The sequence below is a fragment of the Rattus norvegicus genome, chromosome 20 (genome assembly GCF_021556685.1).
Source record: "Rattus norvegicus strain SHRSP/BbbUtx chromosome 20, alternate assembly SHRSP_T2T, whole genome shotgun sequence".
NCBI classification, from domain to species: Eukaryota; Metazoa; Chordata; class Mammalia; order Rodentia; family Muridae; genus Rattus; species Rattus norvegicus.
In genome coordinates this window covers 48,850,136-48,871,651 of record NC_141553.1, presented here as the reverse complement: position 1 = coordinate 48,871,651, position 21,516 = coordinate 48,850,136, and the positions used below count along the sequence as shown (strand labels likewise).

General features: G+C 47.9%; 1 long non-coding RNA gene across 1 annotated transcript; it reads left to right on the top strand.

Moving 5' to 3' along the window:
* The first annotated feature begins 12,892 nt into the window (after positions 1-12,892).
* LOC147998734 (uncharacterized) lies at positions 12,893-21,212 on the top strand. The gene is made up of 3 exons (XR_015646036.1): positions 12,893-13,153; positions 17,363-17,820; positions 19,660-21,212. It is a non-coding gene; the product is annotated as an uncharacterized LOC147998734 (long non-coding RNA).
* The last annotated feature ends 304 nt before the right edge of the window (positions 21,213-21,516 follow it).

Genomic DNA, 21,516 nt, shown 5'->3' with positions numbered 1-21,516 from the left:
CTCTATAGATCAGGCGGTGGTGGTATTTGATCAGCACTCAGAAGGCAGAGGCAGAGGCAGAAGCAGACAGATCTGAGTTTGATGCCAGAGAGTTCCAGAGCAGCCAAGGCCACACAGAGAAACCCTGTCTCAAACAAAACAAAGTAACAACAACAAAGGATAGTAAACCATGACTTACTCTTACTGGGGACCATCATGGGGTCCCCTTAGGAATATTTGCTATCCTCCAGTGATGTCTCCTCATAAGCTTTCACTGGGGTTTCTCCTCTCCAGAAGCCACTGGGTTATAATTAATTTAGTTTATGGGAGGGAATCATTGCTTGTGGAGATGTCTATGGTGAGTGACAGTCCATGCTTTTTCTTCTACATCCTTCCCCTTGGGCAGCTATTGATGGCTCCCAGGAAACCATTCTGGGGTCCCTTTTAGCACTTCCTTGTAGCATAAAGTTGATCTGGGAGGCACACACTGTGGACCAGTGGTTCTCAACTTTCCTAACGCTCCGACCCCTTAATAAAGTTCCTCATGTTGCAGTGAGCCCCAGCCATAGAATTACTTCATGGCATCCTCCTAAGTGTAATTTTCCACTGTTATGAATTATAACATAAACATCTGGTATTTAGATGATCTTAGGCAATTGCTGTGAAAAGTTCGTTCAACACCCCCCAAAAGGGGTTGTGACCCACAGGTCGAGAACCACCGCTATAAATGGACTTTCGAATTCTTAAAGGATAAATGCTTAGAAAATTGATTCAATCAAAACAGAACTGTTACAAACATAGGCTCTCTGTAATTTTTCAAAGCAATATATTTAATTCTGTCCGGCAGAGTCCTCTAAATCAAATCTATATGAGATGGATGAACATCTCGGAAGGCCACGGTACACTGACACAGGAACTAGACTGCCTATGGTGAGAGCAGTCGGGGGTCTCTAAGAGGTCTATCTGCTGCTGTGGGTGCCAGGGTGAATACTACCCCGACCAGGCTGTCCTAGTGGATTCTTCCTTCGTGTTCATGGTGGGAATCGGGTGTTTCCTACAAGCACATTTAATGTCCGTATATGTGCAGTGCATTCAAATCTTTTCCTTAGAGAGCCATGAACGAGTCCCATCTTTATTAAACAATGCTATTTGACCTGTCCCCTGCAATATAACAGTACATGAGACACCACTAACCAGGGCACAGAGAGAGCCTGATCCATGTACAGGATGGTGACAACATTGTTTCGAGATATTGGTAACAGCCATAGTATGGGTTTGTCATATAGCACCTGTATCCAACGGCACACTAAGCCTCTTTTAATATATGCTTATACATTTCTGTACACAATAAATTTACCCTTTAAACTACATGTTATTAGTCTTCTAAAAAAAAAAAAAGGACAACGAAACGCAGCCGTTGAGGACCTGGCTTAGAGGTGTGCGTTTGGGGACAGAGAGCCATGCTTACGTAAATAACCCCGTTGGCAACAGCTTTCCCCATCAACCCTTCTCTTTTTCTCTCCCTACACTGAGTACTTTGGAGATAAGAGGGGAAAGAGAGGGGAGACTGTCAGCATGTGGTTACTGTAAGAGAATGCTGGAGACAGTCGATTACAAAGAAATAAGGTTTTGGGGGGCTCACAGTTTGGCAGCCTCAGCTCATGGCCGACTGGCCCCATCCCTTCAGACCTACAGGAAGACAGTAAGTACATCATGGTGAGGAACACATGGTAAGAACCAAAAGTCACTCATCAAGAGAGAGAGAGAGAGAGAGAGAGAGCCAAAACCGCCTCAAAGGCTCCATTATGTAGCAACAAGTATCATGTCTTTAACACATTGCACTTTGGGAGACAAATTGTAGCAAGGGGAAAAAACTGTGTGAAAAGCTTGCATTCACAGTCAGGAAACGGGTTCCATCGGCATAAACCAATGGAGACTATAGGTCAGTGGTCACAGCGGACTGCGTCCCAGCGAGCTCCTCAGGGCCATTTTAATGCCTCCCTCTTGGTCACATACCTGGTCTCTAACCTCACTTTTGTATGCTGGAGGCAACTTTCCCCGGCCTGCTCTGTGTTCTGTTTCCTTGCCAGCCCTTGCTCCACTGGACCGCAGCTCCCCATGGGGTATTCAGCAGAATGTACTTTTTAAAACTATTCATTTTTATTTTTTGTTCCTCTGTTTGTGCCTGAGAGTGTGTGGCACACATAGAGGAGTGGTCTTGAAGTCCAGAAGAGGGTGCTGGATCCACTGGAACTGGAGTTAACTGGCGGCACCCCAGGGAGGTGCTAGGAATCAAGTCTGCACCCTAGAAGAGCAGCGAGTCTCTTAGCCACGAGCCGTCCCTAGCCCAGCATGGTTGGGTTTGTTTTTTTTTTTAAACCACCTTGAAGTTAAATGGAATTCCACTTCCTAAGATGAGGTATAGCCAGCACGTTAAGCCACATTTATTTAGGCACAGGATAAGTCATACGTATCTTGCAGGATCACCTGCAAACACTGGGCTTCAAACAAACCTTCTAGAAAGTCACCCCCACCGCACCCCGACATGCTGGGTGTGTTTTCTCTGCACTCAGGAGGCTGAAGCAGGAGGACTGATGGAAGTTTAAGGCCAACTTGGGGTATAGAGCTAGATACTATCTCCAAGGAAGAAGAATAAAACCTTCCTTGCTTTTCACATGGTGACTATAAATAAAAGGTAATTCTAGTCTAATGGCCCATGTCAGGTAGAGCTAGTTTAGGCTTGCAAACCAGCACACCTGGCTCTTGGTTCTTCTCTCTTCTCCCACAAATCCCATGTGTTGATTCTAACTCACTACCATAAAGGGTGTGGTGGTTTGCATATGCTTGACCAGGGAGTGGCACTATTAGAAGAAGGTGTGGCCTTGTTGGAGGAAGTGTGTCACTGTGGGGTGGGCTTGGAGACCCTCCTCCTAGCTGCCTGGGGATGCTCAGTCTGCTCCTGGCTTCCTTCGGGTGAAGATGTAGATCTCAGCTCCTCCTGCACCAGGCCTGCCTGGATGCTGCCATGCTCCTGCCTTGATGATAATGGACTGAACCTCTGAACCTGTAAGCCAGCCCCAATTAAATGTTGTCCTTTATAAAACTTGCATTGGTTATGGTGTCTGCTCACAGCAGTGAGACCCTCGCTAAGACAAAAGGCATTTATCTTTAAGGTTAGATTTGTATCTATATAGCAAATTCCAGGCCAGCCGAGGCCACAAAGTGAGACCCTAACTCAAAAAGGAGAGATTAGAACCGCCTTCCCATAGTGACAGCCTCCTTCTGTTCTTATTCAAAAGGTGAAGGAAGAGGCTAGAGAGATGGCTCGGTGATTACGAGGGAATGCTACCCTTCCAGAGGATCCGAGTTTGAGTCTCAGCACCCACATGGCGGTTCACAACTGTCTGTAACTCTAGTTCTTGGGAACTGGATGCCCTCTTCTGGTCCCCGTGGGCACCAGGTATGCAAATGGTGCATAAACATACTCACAAGAGGGGGGAGTGGGCACCACACACACACACACACACACACACACACACACACACAGAGCGAGGGAGAGTATTTATGTAAATTTATTCTATAGAATTTTTTAAAAACGCTAGCTTAATAACATTTTACAATCTATACATAATTAGAGTATAACATTCATTTGTCAAATTCATCAAATAATCTACATGCTTAATGGAAACTGAAAACCGGTTATGATATTCCAAACAAGCACCTCTCACACACACCCCAGCCCTCCTCCCTCCCTCAGGGTCTCCTCAGCTATAGCTTTTGTGAGGGTGAAGAATGGACAGGGTGGATCCTTCTAGAAATATCAGTCCCCTGCACACAGGAGCTCATAGTCTTTCTTGAAGGACACAAGGCAGCATGTAGGACACTGATTGAGCATTTCATCTTCCAATGTGGGGCAGATGTGTACATGGATGGCGTATGTGAACGCGTGTTGCCTGTGTAGCCGTGTCGCTGAATCACTAACTGGGCAGGTCTAACTAGACAAGCTGCCTGTCTCTGCCTTCCCAGTTCCAGGATCGCAAGCACGCACTATTGTGGCTAGCTTGTCACATGTGGTACTGGAGATCTGAATTCAGGCCCTAAGGCTTGTTCGGGAAGTGTTTTTCTTACTATACTATTCATTTTAATAAATCCTGGCCCGGGGTTGCCTCCCGCCTCAGTGGTTTATGATCCTTTGTATTTTAATACGCTTCATGCAGTATAATAGCTGGGCAGCTGCCTAGCCTCCGAGCTGCTACAATCGACCTCCCACTGATAATTCTGAGTTACTACTTACTAATTTCTATGTTCCATTTTGGCCTCTCCTGACCCAGTTGAACAGAGCTCTTGGCTCTGCTCTCCAGACCCCTTTACCTGGCTGCGTTCTCTCCTTCCTCCTTCTCGCAGTCCCAAGCCTGGAATCCTAAATCCCGCCTCTATCTCTCCTCCCCAGCTATTGGCTGCTGGCATCTTTATTTACCAATCAGAATTAACTTGGGGCAGGTTCCCAGAAGCTATGCGCAGACCTCCTGCAAACTGTTTTGGGGGACCCAAGAAGCACTAGAATACAAAAAATTTTTGTGTGTGTGTGTGTGTGTGTGTGTGTGTGTTTGCACATGCACATAGTATGGCGCAAGAGTGTCAGAGGACAACTTTGAGGAGTCAGTTCTCGCCTACCATTGTAGGTCACTGTTGTTGGAATTAGTTTTTGATAAGCCCGGATAGAAGACATACAGTCCAGATATTTTATTTATAAGCTAAATGCCTAGATTGGGCAGGTCTAGGGCTATTCTAACCTATTCTCAGCTCTAAAGCCCCTGGTTACTTGCTGTTTCTCCTGGCCACACGGTTCCGGTCCATAGTGGCTTCCTCCTCTCTATCCATCATCCTCTTCTCCACCCCACCTGCAACCGCCTCTCTAACCTCCAGTCCCGGCACACTCCCCCCACTACCCAATCACAGGCTCTAGCCTTTTATTGACCAGTTAAATTGGGAGAAAGTTCACGTGGTATCATTGGAGTACGTAAGCTTCTGCTCATCGGAGACAACTACATTTTGAGGAGTCAGTTTTCGCTATAGGACACAAGCGACCTCAGACCGACCCATAGGTCACAGGGATCAATCAAGTCATTAGCCTTGGTGGTGGCCTTGGTGCTTTTGTCTGATGAGTCCTCTTGCCGTCTCCTTGTCTTTTGATACACTTAAGAGATAGTTTCAGATCAACTAGGCCAGTGCTGACTTTGGACAGACAGTATGGTTTTCCTCCCTAGGGAATATAGCATGATGTATATATAGCCCACTGCATGTGTGTATATGTATTGTACACATAGCCCAATGTGTGTGTGTGTACGTGTATATGTGTGTATGTGTGTGTTGTACAGATAGCTCATTGTATGTGTATGTATGTATTGTACACACAGCCCATTGTGTGTGTATGTGTGTATTGTATATATAACCTGTTTTGCATGTGTGTAATAGGTAGGCAGGCTTGTGTATGCCACATGTGTGTGAAAGTCTAAGAGGAAGACAGCCGGGAGAGGGAGGCTTGCAGACCGCATGGCAGAGTAGCAGCCAAAGTGAGCGGATCCAGCTTGCAGGAACTGATAGGAAACATTCCTTTTCATTTTTACCACAACAGATTCTCAGGCAGCAAGGGCAGGGGCAGAGGATAGTGGTCTGTTGAAACCTCAAAGCCCACTCCCAGTGACACTTCCAACAACAAGGACACACCTACAAGGCAATTCCTTTTTATCCTTCCCAAACACGCCACCAAACAAGGACCAAGCATTCAAACATGTGAGGCTATGGGGGCCACTCTCATCCAAACCACCATAGAAGGGATGCATGTGTATGTGCACATGCGTGTGCATGCATGTGTGCATGCATGTGTAGAATTCCCATGATGCTTTCTTTAGAGCTTCTGAAATACCTTCTTTCATCATGAGATACCTCACACTTTCTCTAACAGCTTCTCTCTCTTAGATACCTTCTGAGGGATGTCAATGTGTCTTCCTGATGTTGAAGCCAGTTCTTCCTATGCCCCTCTCATGCACATTGTGTGCACTCTTTCAAGTTGCATACCTGGTTCTCTTCTTTTCCGTTGGGCTGTGATTGAAGTATTTAACACAGCCTCCTACCCTTTTGCCTGTTATGTGTACAGATGGCTCCCCAGGGCCTCTACAATCGCTTAATTAAAATCCTAGCGTGACATGATTCTGATGAGTTACATTGGCCCTCTAACCTTCCGAGACAAGTTTTCTCTTACGGCCCCTTTTTCTGGCTGTTTTAATAAAAACAGTGGCGTCCTAACAGACGGGCTTAACGAATAATTTAAAGTGTTAAAAATGAACGTTTGATGCCCAGCACCGCGGAATTAAACTCAGTTTGGCGTGCCAAACTTCCCAGACCCAAAGATGTTGCTAACGTCTCCTCAGAATGAACACGAATGGCTAGAGTTCTGAAGTTTATTGTTCATATTTATTTCTGTTTTTTTTTTTTTCCCTCTGAGCTGGAATTGATCTATCAGCCGCTGAGTTTAACTGTATACTCTATTTGCTGGCTCGAAGGTAGCAAAGAATACACAATGTTTTTTTCCCCTGTACGCCCAAGTCGTAGTACAATTAATCCAGCACAAGCCACTGCACAGGCACGCCGTTGCTGCTACTCATTGCTGCGTCTCGTATGCGTCTACATTTCCTCCTTTTTTAAGACAGTAAATGCACTGGACCCCAGCAACTGCTGGGTGCTGGCAGCCATTGGCTCCAAAGCCCTGTCGCCTGCCTTTTCAGAGAGCAGGGGCGGGCTGGCGAGGTGGCTAATCTGGTGGTTTGTATCCAGGAAAACGTGGCTCTGTTGGCTATTTAAATCCAAGATGGATAACGTAAGCAAGCAGGACTGGGAGAGAGAGAGAGAGAGAGAGAGAGAGAGAGAGAGAGAGAGAGAGAGAGAGAGAGAGAGAGAGAGAGAGAAATCCTGTCAGGCTGCATTATTTACGGGGAGCTGGGCCGAGGCTAAGCTGAGAGAATCAGTGAGCCACCTGTGCCAGACACAGGTCCCTGCATCCCCACTGCCTCCCGAGCACAGAGAAGACATAGCCACAGAAGAGCATCCGAAGCAAAACTGTACGAAGATCGGAATGTTGAGGTGTATTTATGTGCTTATATAACGTGTAGGCAGCCACATTTGTTTGTTGGGGAGGGCGCGTGTGTACGCCGGGGTGCACACATGGACGTGAGGCGGCCATTATCGGTGGTAGGTTCTCCCTGTTCACCTTTTGAAGGAGCGCCTCCCTTGTTTCTGATACTGGTCCTTGTACGTCGGGCGAGCTTCTGCCTGATTTCCCATCTGCCTCCCTGCTCGGGGTCGGGGAGCTAGGATTACAAACATGCATCGCTGTGTCCAGGTTTTCATGGGGCCCTGGGGATCTGACTCCAGTCGTTAGTCTCACTAATGATACAATACAGCAAGTAATCTCCCTGACATACATATATATATATATATTTTTTTTTTAAATTTGATTAGGTTTTCTCTTGTTGCTTAGTGGATCTTTACTTAGATTAAACTCCCAAGACCTGGTCCAGTTGGTACTGACTGGGGTGTCATGGGAAAGCCGGGTTGTCTCTGGGTCCCTGAGAAAAGAACTGCTCCGGAATTTCCGATAAACCCAAGTGACGTTTTGCAGCCGTCTCGCAGCGCGAGCAAATGTTGTGGCTCGGGAAAGGATTGCTGAGACGCTTGAAAACTGCAAGATGGTCTTGACATAGCATGGGCACAGGTATGTGACGGGAAGTGGTGTGGTGAACTGCGATAACGGTCCCTGTGGTCAGACCAACTGCAGGCTTCTCACCCTAGCCTGGGTCCCCACAGTGGGAGCAGACTCCGCACGGAGGCGGAGCCTCATCTTACAGCATAGAGGGGCGGGGATTGGGCGGTAAGGGCTGAAATCTGGCTGTGCTACTGAGGGGCACTGTGCTACTGAGGGGCACTGTGCTACTGAGGGCTACTGAGGGGCTCTCAGTACGTACATATCACGCTCGCAAAAGTTGTTCTGCCTGCTTGGTTTTGGCTTCACTCACCCCTACTTTCCCAAAGCGCCTCGTGGGTTTACAGCTTGCTTTTGGACGATCGAGGATGCAATTTTTATCTGTGGTATCTCCCTGGGAAAAGCTGTGGACGCCACACACACAGGAGCTCATTCAAGTTCACCGTAAATGACCGGGTGTTCATGAGCCTAGAGCACCTGAATCTGCCCAGGGCTACAGACCCTGGGGGCAGAATGCTTGGGGAGATGGCTTTTCCTCCAGACCACCACGGCCTTTACATCGCCTTTACATCGGACAGGCTTTCTTGTAATCTCACATTGACAATTTGTGGTGGCGCTCTTAAAAACAAAATGTCTAGGGCTGGTGCGATGGCTCAGCTGTTGACTAGCACTGGCTGTTCCTGCAGAGGACCTGAGTTCAGTTCCCAGTACACACGCACACGGGCACTCACAACCACCTGTAACTCCCGTTCCAGATCTGATGCCCTCTTCTGGCCTCTGCAGTCACCAGGTATACATGGGTAGCATGCACACAAAGACTCATACACATAAAATAACTATAAATAAAAATTTAATGAGTACATTTTAGGCACATGAAAAGGAACTTTTCACCCCGAGAGTGTTCTCTGTGTCGGGGGGCACATCGAAGCCCTCTCTTCAGGCACTATGCTATAACTTCAGGCTTCAGCCCCTACCCTTGTTGCAGCAGCTCCATTCAGAACAAGCCAAGCTACCTATTCATTCAGAAGCTTTACCACAGTGGGGAGGGGACATGTGCTGTCGATATGGATTTATTCTATTCAGTTTGTTCATTCTGCAATAATCGATCTTTAAGGGAGGAGAAGACAGAAATTCATACTTATCTAATATTTTTCTTTGTGCGGCTGTTGCCGCTGTAATTTTAGTGAGTTCAAGTGCTGTGGCTAAAGATGCCTACCACCATGCCCTGCTTAGGACAGCAGACAGATTCTACGTCCCTTTAGCCAGCAAGTTCTCGGTGAGCTTTGAAGAGGTCACCAGATGTAAATGTGACAAAGGCCCCCAGTCTTGGCAGTGAAGGGTCAAAGGAGATAACTACACTCTGCAGGGCCAACATATAGCGTCTTTGTCTTAGTATCAACATGAGCACACCAGGGACCAGGGCAGAGAAAAGGCCTTTCGTGCACACCAGAGAGGATGTGGACTTCAGGGTGTTCAACAGGGAGTGAAGGAGACAGGTCTGCATACAAGCAAGAGCATGTATGTGCTAAATGTCACTCGAAACTCAATACCAGAGTGCTGAGGAGGGGGGTGGGGGACTGAGGGGCTCTGGGTTGGATCCCAGCAGGCACAATGGGAAACGGTCTAATAATACAGAATTGCTATGCACCTCTGTAGCCTTGTAGCAACCCTGAGCCGAAATGAACAGTAGGGCAGGAGAGCCATTACGGATGGCATAAAGACTATTTCAGAGAGATGGGGTTAAAGTCCCAGGTCAGAGCTGTCAGTGGGGTGTGTTGTTGTTAAACAGTTACTGTTTCTCCCTAAGGGAATATTAGTCTCTGCTGTTCGTTAATGCCAGGCTGGTCACATGACCTACTTTGGCTAATAAAACTCGGGAAGTGATACTTGTCTGTTGTCGTGATTATTTAATCTCAATCGGGGGCTTCTACCCTACCTCAGACCATTCAGTTCCCAGATAGAAGACGTAGGACATTTATGATTATAATAAGCCTTTCAGCACTACAGCTGGGCAGAGATCTATGCTGTTTTACCTACTTCCCTGCCAATAACCCCGAGGTACGACTTGCCATGTTCCGCCTGGGCCGCTCTTACCTCGACTGGCCAGCCCTCGTGTCCATTTCTCATGACCCTTTATCTCATGGTGTCTTCTCTCCATTCCTCTTCCCTTCTCCTGTGGCCCTACCTCCAACCTCAAGCCCTGGAACTGAAATCCCGCCTACTTCTCTTCTGCTCAGCTATAGGCTGTAGGCATCTTTATTCAACCAATGGTTTAAAATTAAGAAACAAGGTTACATAGCATCGCTTGGTGTACATGAGGATTTCCTCACTACTGGGGGAAACCCCACCATGGGGACCTGTCTTAGTCAGGGTTCCTATTCCTGCACAAACATCATGACCAAGAAGCAAGCTGGGGAGGAAAGGGTTTATTCAGCTCACACTTCCACATCACTGTTCATCACCAAAGGAAGTCAGGACAGGAACTCACGCAGGTCAGGAAGCAGGAGCTGATGCAGGGGCCATGGAGGGATGTTACTTACTGGCTTGCTTCCCCTGGCTTGCTCAGCCTGCTCTCTTAGAACCCAAGACCACCAGCCCAGGGACAGCACCACCCACAATGGGCTGGGTCCTCCCCCTTGATCACTAATTGAGAAAATGCCTTACAGCTGGGTCTCATGAGGGCATTTCCACAACTGAGGCTCTTTTTCTGTGATAACTCCAGCTTGTGTCAAGTTGACACACAGAACCAGCCAGTACGGGGCCAGTATTTAGCCTTACAATGCATAGCAACAGGCCAAGCCTCAACTTTTGTCTCTTCCTAGTAGAAGCTTTTTGTTTCTTCATTGCTCTGTGTAGCCCTGGTTGCCCAAGAACTTGCTTTGTAGACTGGGCTAGCCTTGGATTCACAGAGATAGGCTTGTTGAGGTTAGGGTCATCAGGCACCTTTGCTTTCTCCCATTTTCTCTGAGAGCCAGAGACCTGCCAGCTTCAGGGACTGTAATAGCCTCAGTTTGGGCAAAAGGAGAGCTTGGTACAGAGCCAGGGCTGGTTCACGGTAGAAATGCCATTGGCGTAAGCAAGAATGAAACCTTTGGAATAGACACCGGTTTCTAAGAGTTTCGTGTAGGGAGCAGAGGAAGCCCCATGTGTCCTGTTGACCTGGGCATGGCTATCTATGTATGCCAGGGATCTCCCATGCTTAGACCCATGCAAAAATGGCCGAGCTCCTGGGGTATGAGGCTGGGGGAGAGGGTGGGGGTACAAATGTTGGCAGTGTGTGCAAAAAGAAAAAAAGTCCACCATAGCTCTCTCCCCCTAGATATTTATGTTCTGAAGACTGATCCTACAAGACTGCTCCCAGCGAGATTAGCTAAACCTGCCTCCTTTGTCCAGCAGGACGGCATAAAGCCTGCTTCTCGGTTTATCTGAATGTGATAACCTTACCTCCTCCTTCAACTCTATGTAATGAACACGATGAACTTCCCCCGGTGGGGGTGAGGTGGGTGTAGGGTGGGGGTAGAGCTGTGGCTCTGTTATCTAAGAGTTCCCTCCACCCAAGTCCCAGCATTTCTGTCCTGTGTCTGCTTTTATTTTCATCGCCCTCATGCCCTCACGCCCACACACCTCAGCCAAGTAAGACCAAGTCCCCGGAAGGTGTGTCAAGAACTCAGAATTGATGTTATGAGGGTCATATAGTTCTAGGCTGCCTGACCCCTGGCAACTCTGGGGTCAGCCTGGGGTCTGACCCGACCATATCAAACTTCAGGTCCCTTGCCTATGACAGGGGGCTAACACTAGCATTTGCTTCACAGGACCACCGTGAGTGCAAATGAGTTAAGCACAGCTCGAACACAGGCACGCTGCATGGTGTTTGCAGCCGCACTAAGAAGTCCTTGAATGTTGGCTGTCTATAAACCCTCGTGGGGAAATGCCGGGGAGAGCACGTGCCCCTTCCCCCGTAGCAGCAGTTCTCTCTTAGACGTGGAGTTACAGGCGACTGTCACCTTCTGTTTTAGGACTCAAACTGTTTATAGGAGCCTAGAGCATTTTGATGATCTGAAAGGTAGATGTTTCCACTTACAAAAACAAACAACAACAATGAAAGACAGCAAGGGGAAAGAAAGAGGAAAGAAAAAGGAACACTGGCGTCCTGCCCTCCACCTCACTGCCGGTTACATCAAGCTTGCATCATCTTGGGTACCAGCACCTGGCATGGGAAGAGACTTCATACACATCACACAAGTGTGGCAGACCACAGTTCCTCATCAGGACGGCTGTGGAGGAAGCGTTATGACATACGATGCTTTAGAATGCGGCTGAGGGATAAAGGATCCCTGGGGAGCCCATGTCAAAGTGTCCCCCTGAGAATTTATGCCATGGCATAGGCCTAGCACAAAGAAAACTTATTGTGGGAGAAGGGAGTGGGGACCTTGAAAAGGGGTAGAGGCAGACAAAGGGGAGACATAGAAGGAGAGAGAGAGAGAGGGAGAGGGAGAGGGAGAGGGGGAGGGGGAGGGGGAGGGGGAGGGGGAGAGAGAGAGAGAGAGAGAGAGAGAGAGAGAGAGAGAGAGGGGTCTGGGGTAGCAAGCAGTCCTCTTTATACGCTGCCACTGCTGCACCAGCTTGCTCCTGGCAGGCTTCGGGTGCTGATGTTAGATCCCTGGGAGGAGCCCAGCAGAATCGTCTGTCAACCAACAGTAATACCTTACAGTTTCTAGGATGAGAATTAAAAAACGTACCCTAAGGTATCAAGTCATATAGATAGCTTAATTACACTACTTGAAATACGAATGTGGAGATGAGAGAGGTCCATGTGAGGCTCACCAGAATAAGGTAACTGATCAAGTTTGCAGGCATCAAATAGGATCCCGGTCGTCAGACTTACCATAGTCCCCATTGCTGGAACCTCAAGACCTCTCAAGACCAAGGGCAGGCATCTTTTAACACCAACATGATATGACTCCGGTGTTTTCTGTTGACTATTTACCGGGTGCCAGGCACCAACGGGAATACGGAAGTAAACTATTAGTCAAGTGCTCTCAGGCAGGTTGTGATTTGTGGTAGCAGGCAGGTAACAGCTAGGAAATAAGTAAGCTGTAACCCGATTGGGTGATACAGAGAAAGATAATAGAGGGGCAGAGAAAAGAGAAGACCGGGTGGCCATTCTCAGCAAGGCAGGTTAGGGCCAGCCTTGCTGAGATCTTCCACTGGGCGTAAGGCCTTGAGAAGGTGCCGGATGCTGTGGCTACTGCGAGCAGAGTGGAAGCGGAAGCTTCCTTGTGCTTAGAGGAACAACAGGAGATTGTGGCTGGAACGGAATGAATGAGAGGGTCAGTGGTGGAAGACTTCAGAGAAATAATGACTGGGGGTGCAGTGGACAGATCATGCAGGCCCCCGCAGGGACTGGCTTTCACGGTGAGTAGATGCATGGGAAGTTTCTAAAGGTTGATTAGGAGAGTGATAGAATTTATCCTTTAAACCGACCAGTCTGGTGTCTGTGTTGGGAGCAGCTTGACAAAGGGCCAGGGCACAGGCTAAAAGGAGAGAGGAAAATTATTGGGGTGACAGGTGACAGGTGGCCTGGGCTGGCAAGGTGGCAGTCGAAGAGATGAGGAGAGGACACCTAGGCCCCTAATTTGTTTTGCAAGGGTAAAGCCGTCATAGTGAGTTCAGGAACTTGTGGCATGGGAGACAAGGGACCCAGGGCAAGTCCATGAAGCTGTTATCAACAACTGGGAAGATGGAGTTGTGAGACGCAAGGACCTCGGAAGAAGTGGCACTGGATAGAAGTCAGTTCAGTTTTAGCCATGAGGAGTTTGAAATGTTCTTAGACATCCGAGTGCAGATGTCGGATAGGTGGCTGGAACAGGCGCACACAGCTTGGGAGCGATCCAGGCTGGACACCTAACGCTGCTGTTCTCAGCACATGGTGATGCTGAGGTTGTGAGAAGATACAGGGAGAAAAGGATCCTGAGGACTGTGCCTCAGGGCTCCCGGCAGGAAAGCAGGGTGGGGAGGGGGTGGGGGTGAGAAAGAACAGCTAGTCACAGGGTCAGGGGTGGGGGTGGGGAGAACCCAGAGGTCAGCCGTGCCCCAAAGGGAAGAGAAGAAAGTCTTCTGGGGAGGAACTACCATTGCTGGGTGTGGGCAGATAGGGACTGAGGATAATCTGCTGCATGTAGCCAGGTGGAGGTCATTGGTGACCTGAGAAGGGAAACCTGATTGAAAGGAGATTCAGGAGTTTCGAGAGAGAGACTGGAGATAGTGGAGAGAGTCTGCTTCAGAAGACCGGGAATACTGAACAGCAGCATGCAAGAGAGGAAGATGAGCCCAACAGAGGCCATTTCTTTTAGAATGCTGGTCTGTATGAATGGATAGAACCCATCAGAGGGACAAACTCAACTTGCAAGAGCCACAGAAACTTCTAGACTTGGATCTGGGAGTCAATCGCACGGTAGAGGGTAGCCTTCAGTGAGGTTCCAACACTTAGGTAAGAGAAATGTGTCTGGGAAGGTGAACTGGATGCAGGCGCAGATTAGTTCATGGGTCCAGGGTGGGTATAGGGGTACCCTTCTGCTGATCACCTACTCTCTGCCTCTTTGGGAAATACAAAGCAAATTCATCAGTAAAAGACAGGATAGGGAGAGGGTGGTAGAGATTCGAGAAGGAAGGAAAGATGTGGACTAGTAGTCCCAGAGAGGGGAAAGGTGGGTGGTTCAGGGAAGACCAACACAAGGGATCAAAACAAGATGGTCATGGAGAACAGTGAGGTGGTCTCTCTGTTCTCTGTCACAGGGATGCAAGACCAACATGGCTACCCAGGCTCATCCACACAACCAGATGTGAGGCAGAAAGCTGAAAGGGACAGAGTGTGGTTGGGAGCAGCTGTGGGCTGGCTCAGGAGCTGCAAAGGAGTTGGAAAGATATTTGTAATTTTGAGAAATGAAAGGCAGAGGGATTCATTAGCTCTCTACTGCTGTGTAACAAACTCATAAATTTGGAAATTGAAGACAACACACATTTACTACCCACTGTCCTTATGGGTCAGGAATCTGGATACGGTAGAGCAGGACCTTTTTGCGTGTCACAAGGCCACAATTAGAGGATCTCTGAACAAGGTTCACCTCTGGCAGATCTCATCTGAGGACCTGTCTGGGGAAGGACCCACTGCTAAGCTCACACAGTTCTCAGCAGGGCCCGATCCCTCTGGGTTATCAGACTAAGAGGCTTACTCCCCTGCTGTACTGCTCTTAATTCCTTGCTATGCAGACCTCTCTGTGTGCTTATTTCATCAAAGGCAGCCAAGGACAGAACTGATGAGTCTGCTTACAGGAGGCAAAGCCACAAGCTTTTGTAATAAAACCCCAGGAGTAACATTATCTCAGCCTTCTGTTGCTGAAACAAGTGTCCGAGAGACATCAACTTAGAAAAACAAAGGCTTTGTATTGCTTGGGTCCATGGTTTTGTAGGTTTTCAGCCCATGGTTGGCTAGCCCTGTTGCTGCTGGGCTGGTAGTGCGTGTATATGGAGCAAAAAGCCACTTTGCTCGCAACCAGAATGTAATGAGAACGGAGACCAGGACCCTTAAGTCCCTTTCAATGCCATGATTCCCATGGCCTAAATCTGCCAGCCCCTAAAAACCCCATCACCTCCTCATAGTGCAGATTGAGGGAAAATCCTTCAACAGATGGAGACACTGCCCAATTAGCTTTCATTGTCAACTTGACTCAGCCTAGAGTCATCTCAGAAGGGAATCTCTGGAGAGACTACCCAGATCAGATTAGCCTAAGAGCGTATTTGTGGGGTGGTCTTGGTTATTAATTGAGCTTACGAGTGAACCAGCAAGAAGTGTTTGCTTCCATGGATTCTTCAAGCTTCTGCCCCCAGCTTTCCTCGGTGATGGACTGTGACCTGGAAGTGTAAGTCAAATCAACCTTTTCCTTCCCAAGTTGCTCATGGTCCAGATATTTTATCACAGTCGCAGAAAGGAACAGGAGTGGACACCCAAGACCCAAACTACAGCAGATGTCACCTTTGCCATTTTCTATTAAAGACGCGATCTAGGACACAGGTCCCCTGTCTTAGTTAGGGTCTTACTGCTGTGAACAGACACCATGACCAATACAAGTCTTATAAAGGACAGCGTTTAATTGAGGCTGGCTTACAGGTTCAGAGGTTCAGCCCATTATCATTAAGGCAGGAGTATGGCAGTGTCCAGGCAGGCCTGGTGCAGGAGGAGCTGAGCTCTACATCTTCACCCGAAGGAAGCCAGGAATGGACTGAGCATCCTCAGGCAGCTAAGAGGAGGTTCTCCAAGCCCACCCCACAGTCACACACTTCCTCCAACAAGGCCACACCTCCTCATAGTGCCACTCTGTGGGTCAAGCATATGCAAACCATCACATCCCCATCTGCCTACCCCCCAACACACACACACACACACACACACACACACACACACACACACACACACACAAACAAAGTGGAAGAGTTTCTACAAAGGTACAAACAAAACTCAGGAGGCAGACAGTTTGGAGTCTGTCTGCCACAAAGAAAAAAAATGGACAAAATAACAGATCCTAAGTAGAAAGAAGGGAAACTGAGGTAGGGAAAGATCACATAGGACCCTCTCCTAGAGGGAAGAGAGGTAGGGTCACTTGAAGGCAAGCGTGTCAGAGGATATGAAGAAGAAAATGGTCATGATGAGGAGAATCTGCAGGTGAGGAAGGTCATTTCTGCCCACCTGGTGAGAAGACTTATGTTGCTTCTGAGCTGATCGGCAGGGAGTGATTTGCTCTATCCATAGATAATGCTGATTTCAGCTGGAAACCAGGTAACTGATGGAAGGCTCACTGGGGCCGAGGAAAGGAGGCTGCTGTGAGGCCAAGAGTCTCTGTGACATTAGTTTTTAAAAATGTGTGTCAGGGTCAGCCTGGCCCTGTGCTACCATGATGCAGTCATTGGAATTCCAGACAACCCCAGCAGGGACACAGCAAGACAAATGCTCTTTCTGGGTGCCAAGAGCCATGCACCTTGAAGGTCTTGGGTTTCTTCTCCTCCTCCAGCTGCCTTCTGGTGTTTCCTTAGGTTCTTGTCAGTCCTCCTTCCCAATGCTGAGACCTTTGGAACCTGACCCACACCCCCATTTTAACTCCACTTCACCTTCGGTGTCTGTCAAGCATTTCAGTTTAGCTTCTTTGTAGGCACAACTTAAAGGCTGTTCTTGGCACAGTAAGTATACTGACCCTGAGTTTACAACTAGAAGAGGAAGTTAAAATGCTATAACAAACAGGAACCCCTAGGATTCCTTTATTAAACAATGTAATTATCATTTTTCAGTATTGTTATCTTTTTCTTGACCAGGTGGCTTCTTCCTCTTATGCCCTCAAATCATATTTAATTTTATTGTATGTGTTTGGTTGTCTTGCCTGCTTGTATGTATTGTATGCCCAATGTGTACAGTGCCTGCAGGGACCAGAGTGGGCTTGGATCTCCCTGAACCTGAATAAAGGGTTCTGAACCACCACATGGGTGCTGAGGACGGGGTCCTCTGCAAGAGGAGCACATGTTCTTAACCACGGAGTCACCTCTCCACCCCTCTCTCTGGTCTTTTATTGGTTTAAGGCTACTCCAGTAAGAGAAAGCCATCGCAATTGCCTTTGAAGGTTATCACTTCTAGTGAAGATGATACTTAAAATAATAATCCTGTGGGAAGACTTCAGGAGGATGGGAAGCCACGCATGAGGCTGAGGAGTGAGAAGAGTTTTATTTAAAGCTTAGCATCAATGTAAGAAAACGTTTCCTTCTTCATAAAAGTCTTAGAACAGGGATGGTTATTCCTGCAGGAATAGCGCTACATTATGTCTTTTTCATCCTGCTAACCCTGTGCACCCAGCCCACAGTGAGCCCATGATTCCTGTTCAGGAAGCCTGTGAAGGGAGCTGCTCTGTTAGCACCTATGAGTCATTCCTGGATGATGTCAAATAAGTGAAAATCAGAAGAAATCCAGGCAGCTCTAATAGGAGACCGATATTAACTCCAGGAGGCTCGCTTCTGTGGGAACTTCTTAGAAGACATCCTGGGTAAGACACTGTTTGGAAAACACAGGACCAGGAGTCATTTTTAAGAGGAATCATTGGCTTGAAATATGTATACACACAGAAATAGAGAAGAAACCAGCCCTTACCCACAATTCCTCCATGAAGAATTAGGTTCTACTGACTTTTTCAGACTGAGGATAGGGAGACGGCTCAATGAATAAAGTACTTGCTGTCTAACACCAAAGACTAGAGTTTGGGCCCCGTAGCCCCATATAAAAGCCAGAGGCATGCATGGCTCCAAGAGGCTGGTAGATCCAAAGGGCTCCCTGGCCATGCAGTCTAACTAAGTTATCTCCAGGTTTCGAGAGACCATGAGGCAAAATATATGGGAGAGAACGATAGAGGACACTGATGGCCGACATCCTCTGGCTTCCACATACACGTACACATGTGCAAACACACCAGTGTGCACACACACATGTGCATAAGCACGCCCGCACACACACACTACAAATACACATGAGAGACACTGGCACACAAACAGTGTATACACTTCTTTTTTTTTTTTTTTTTTTGTTCTTTTTTTCGGAGCTGGGGACCGAACCCAGGGCCTTGCGCTTCCTAGGTAAGCGCTCTACCACTGAGCTAAATCCCCAGCCCCGCGTATACACTTCTAACTTCTTGGTTCAGTAGGCTATTTTTAAACCCTCCAATATACAATGATGTCCTAAATTATAAGCAATACCCCAGTGTGTGATGTGTGTGTGTGTGTGTGTGTGTGTCTGTGTGTCTGTGTGTTCATTGTAGGTATGTTACAAATTTACACAAATGCTCACATTTTAGTATAGAATTTACCTGTTCCCCGGAGTTTCTGCAGTAGAAGGTGCTGCATTATGGTTACCGGGGAAATAGTGGAATACGTAAGTCACTGTGTCACACGTTCACATATAGAGACTCGAACCATGCGTTCTTCAAAGCATCAAAGCAGAAATGAATACACAGTCACAGGCAAGGACTCCAGCCTGACCCTCTGGGTCCCAGTCTTTCAGTTTTCCCTCCAGAGACAGCCAGCATTGCCAGGGCCTGAGAAGAGTTCCAGGTACATTATCTGCCGATGTAAATACATTCTATTTCCTAATGCAGATGGCAGCATCCAATGCATATATACTATTTTGTCCTTAAGCCTGGAGTCTCCAAAACCGTTGGAAATGCATTTAAACAGTAAAGTTCTGGAACATGCAATTAGCAATCGAGATCATTCCCCACCCCCAACAAGTTCAGACAATTAGCCCAGGGCCATACACAGCATTTTCCCCCTGGCTGGACAGGTCCCTTCCAGTCTCAGCCTGCCACGTTACTGCTAGACATCGGGTCCTTGTTCACTTTGGTTGACTTTACTTAGTTAAAAAGCCATAAGAAAACTCTTGATATTTTTGGTAGTTAAAGCAAAATCCTGCAGAACATAACAAAATCAAACAGAGGGAAATGTGGGGCTCAGCTTAAAATACAGCTGGGTAAGCCCACACTCCGTTGCTGGAATAGCAGCTGCGAAGGCTAAATTTAGCCCGGAGCCTTAAATATGGGCAGTTCTGATGTCCACAACCTCCAGGCAGAGAATTCTGCCCCAGCTCGCAAGTTGGAAGACAAGAAGGAATGTTTACCGAAAATGCTGAATTCACAGAAGCATCCCAGTCAATCTGATGTGACTTCTAGGCTGTAAGAGGGTTGACTTATAGCAGATCAATAGGCAGACATTATGATTTGTCCCCCCGGGGGGGGGGCTCAGAGAGGGGGAGGGGGCACGCAGAGCACAAGGATCAGAACAATGCCAGACACTGGGAAAGGTTATGCAAAATTGTAACGTCAATTTTTAACTTTCAGAAGAAGCTGGAATGAACTGCAATGGATCTCATGAGGAGAGCCGAAAGGAGGGCTGGCAGAATCAACCTCCAATATGTACCTCTGGACACAGGCCAGGGGCCCCCTACTTAGGTGCTGCCCCCGCCCCAGGGAGGGGTGCAGAGGTCCAACCCCCAAGTGGGTTCAAGTTTGATTTTATCATTTGATTAACCTCAGGGAGAACATGAAGGTCCTGTCAGAATGTGGCATCTCCCCTGATCCTAAAGACTGCTCTAAGGAAGGCTAGACCACCCACTCGGCAGTCTGGAGATGCCCGCACCAGCGTCCTCAGGAAAAGCACGTGCTGTGCTATAGTTTGTGGGATGTAAACAGGACGATGCGCCACTTTCAGCCCAGCTGAGCAGAGGACTGAGAGAAAAGAATAGGACTTCTGACTTACTGCTCATGCCTGTGCAAAAAACATGTGCAAAGAGAAGTCAGATGATGCCCAATCAGCGGCAGACACTGCCAGATGGCGCAGACTGCGTTTAAGGTTGTTTTGGTCTCTATGGTGAAGCACGCACTCCTGGGTACCTAGTGTGTGGGGAAGGGACTTTACGTGCTGTAAGGTGGTGCGGTAGAGTTCTCAGTGACCCTCCCTATGGATCTGGACATCCTGCCCTCTCTATATTAACACGAGCAACCCATCTGAATTCTGCCCCTGCCTCATTCTGGCTCCCAAGCCGGTGAGAACTGGGTGCTGGCAGAGTCTAGTACCTGCCCCTTTCCTTGGAGTTAGAACTAACGGTGTCATTCAGAAGTCTGTAATGAATGCGTTAGGAAGCTCACAACTGAATACTTCACCACACGTTTTATTTGCTGTTGTTCGGTTGGTGGTGTTTGCTTTTGACCTACAGGCTTTGTGGATGCTGGGCAAGGACTTTAGCGCTGAGCTAAGCTCGGTCCCTAGTGCTGTGCTCTACTTTCTGAGGGTGTGTGTGTGGTATGGGGTGTGGGGGGGAGGGGGGTGGGATGGGGGGTGGGGTGGGGGATGGGGGACTGGAGGAGTGGGGGTGTCTCCTAGGTGGCCTAGGCTGCCCTTGAACTTTCTCTATAGCTTAGTCAGTATTTGAACTGTCAGTCTTCCTGCCTCAGTTTCCCCAGTAGCTGGAATTACAGGCTTGGGCGACCACGCTGTTTTTTTTAAAAGGCCTAACCCTCTGGCTTGTTCTCGGCGTTTTGCTTCAAGTCTGACTTTGGACACCAGTAGTCTCATATTAACTTTTGTTCTGTCTGTATTCTTTGAGGGGAAAAAAAAGTGCATGTATACGTAGATATATAGACGTGTATATTTTAACAAATTTATGTATCATAGTATGGTATCTCTATTTATGTATATGTAATGTATATTATCTCTTACTCTAATAAGACAACAGAGGTCTTTTATTTTTCAAAATATTATTCTTTTTTTTTTTTTTTTTTCGGAGCTGGGGACCGAACCCAGGGCCTTGTGTTTGCTAGGCAAGTGCTCTACCACTGAACCAAATCCCCAACTCCTAAAATATTATTCTCCATTAAACTTGCATGCGGTTATCTAACCAGTGTCTGCCCTGGTGGGAAGCGGTTCCCTGAGGTGCAGATAGAGGGGCCAAAACGTTAATAAAATGGTCTCAGGAGCTCAAGCCTTGAGGTACATTTGACAAGGAAAAACTCTGGGTTACAGCCATAAGTAGAAAGAGGCCTGGTATGTGGCACAGCGGGCCTAGGAGGCAGGAGCATTGCAGGTTTGAGATTGGAACCTGGCTGCCCAGGACGGCCCTGTCTTTGTTCTCCTCCCCCAGCCATCCCCCCCACACTGATAGAAAGGGAAGGTCTGGTTAATGAGACAGGAATATCAGG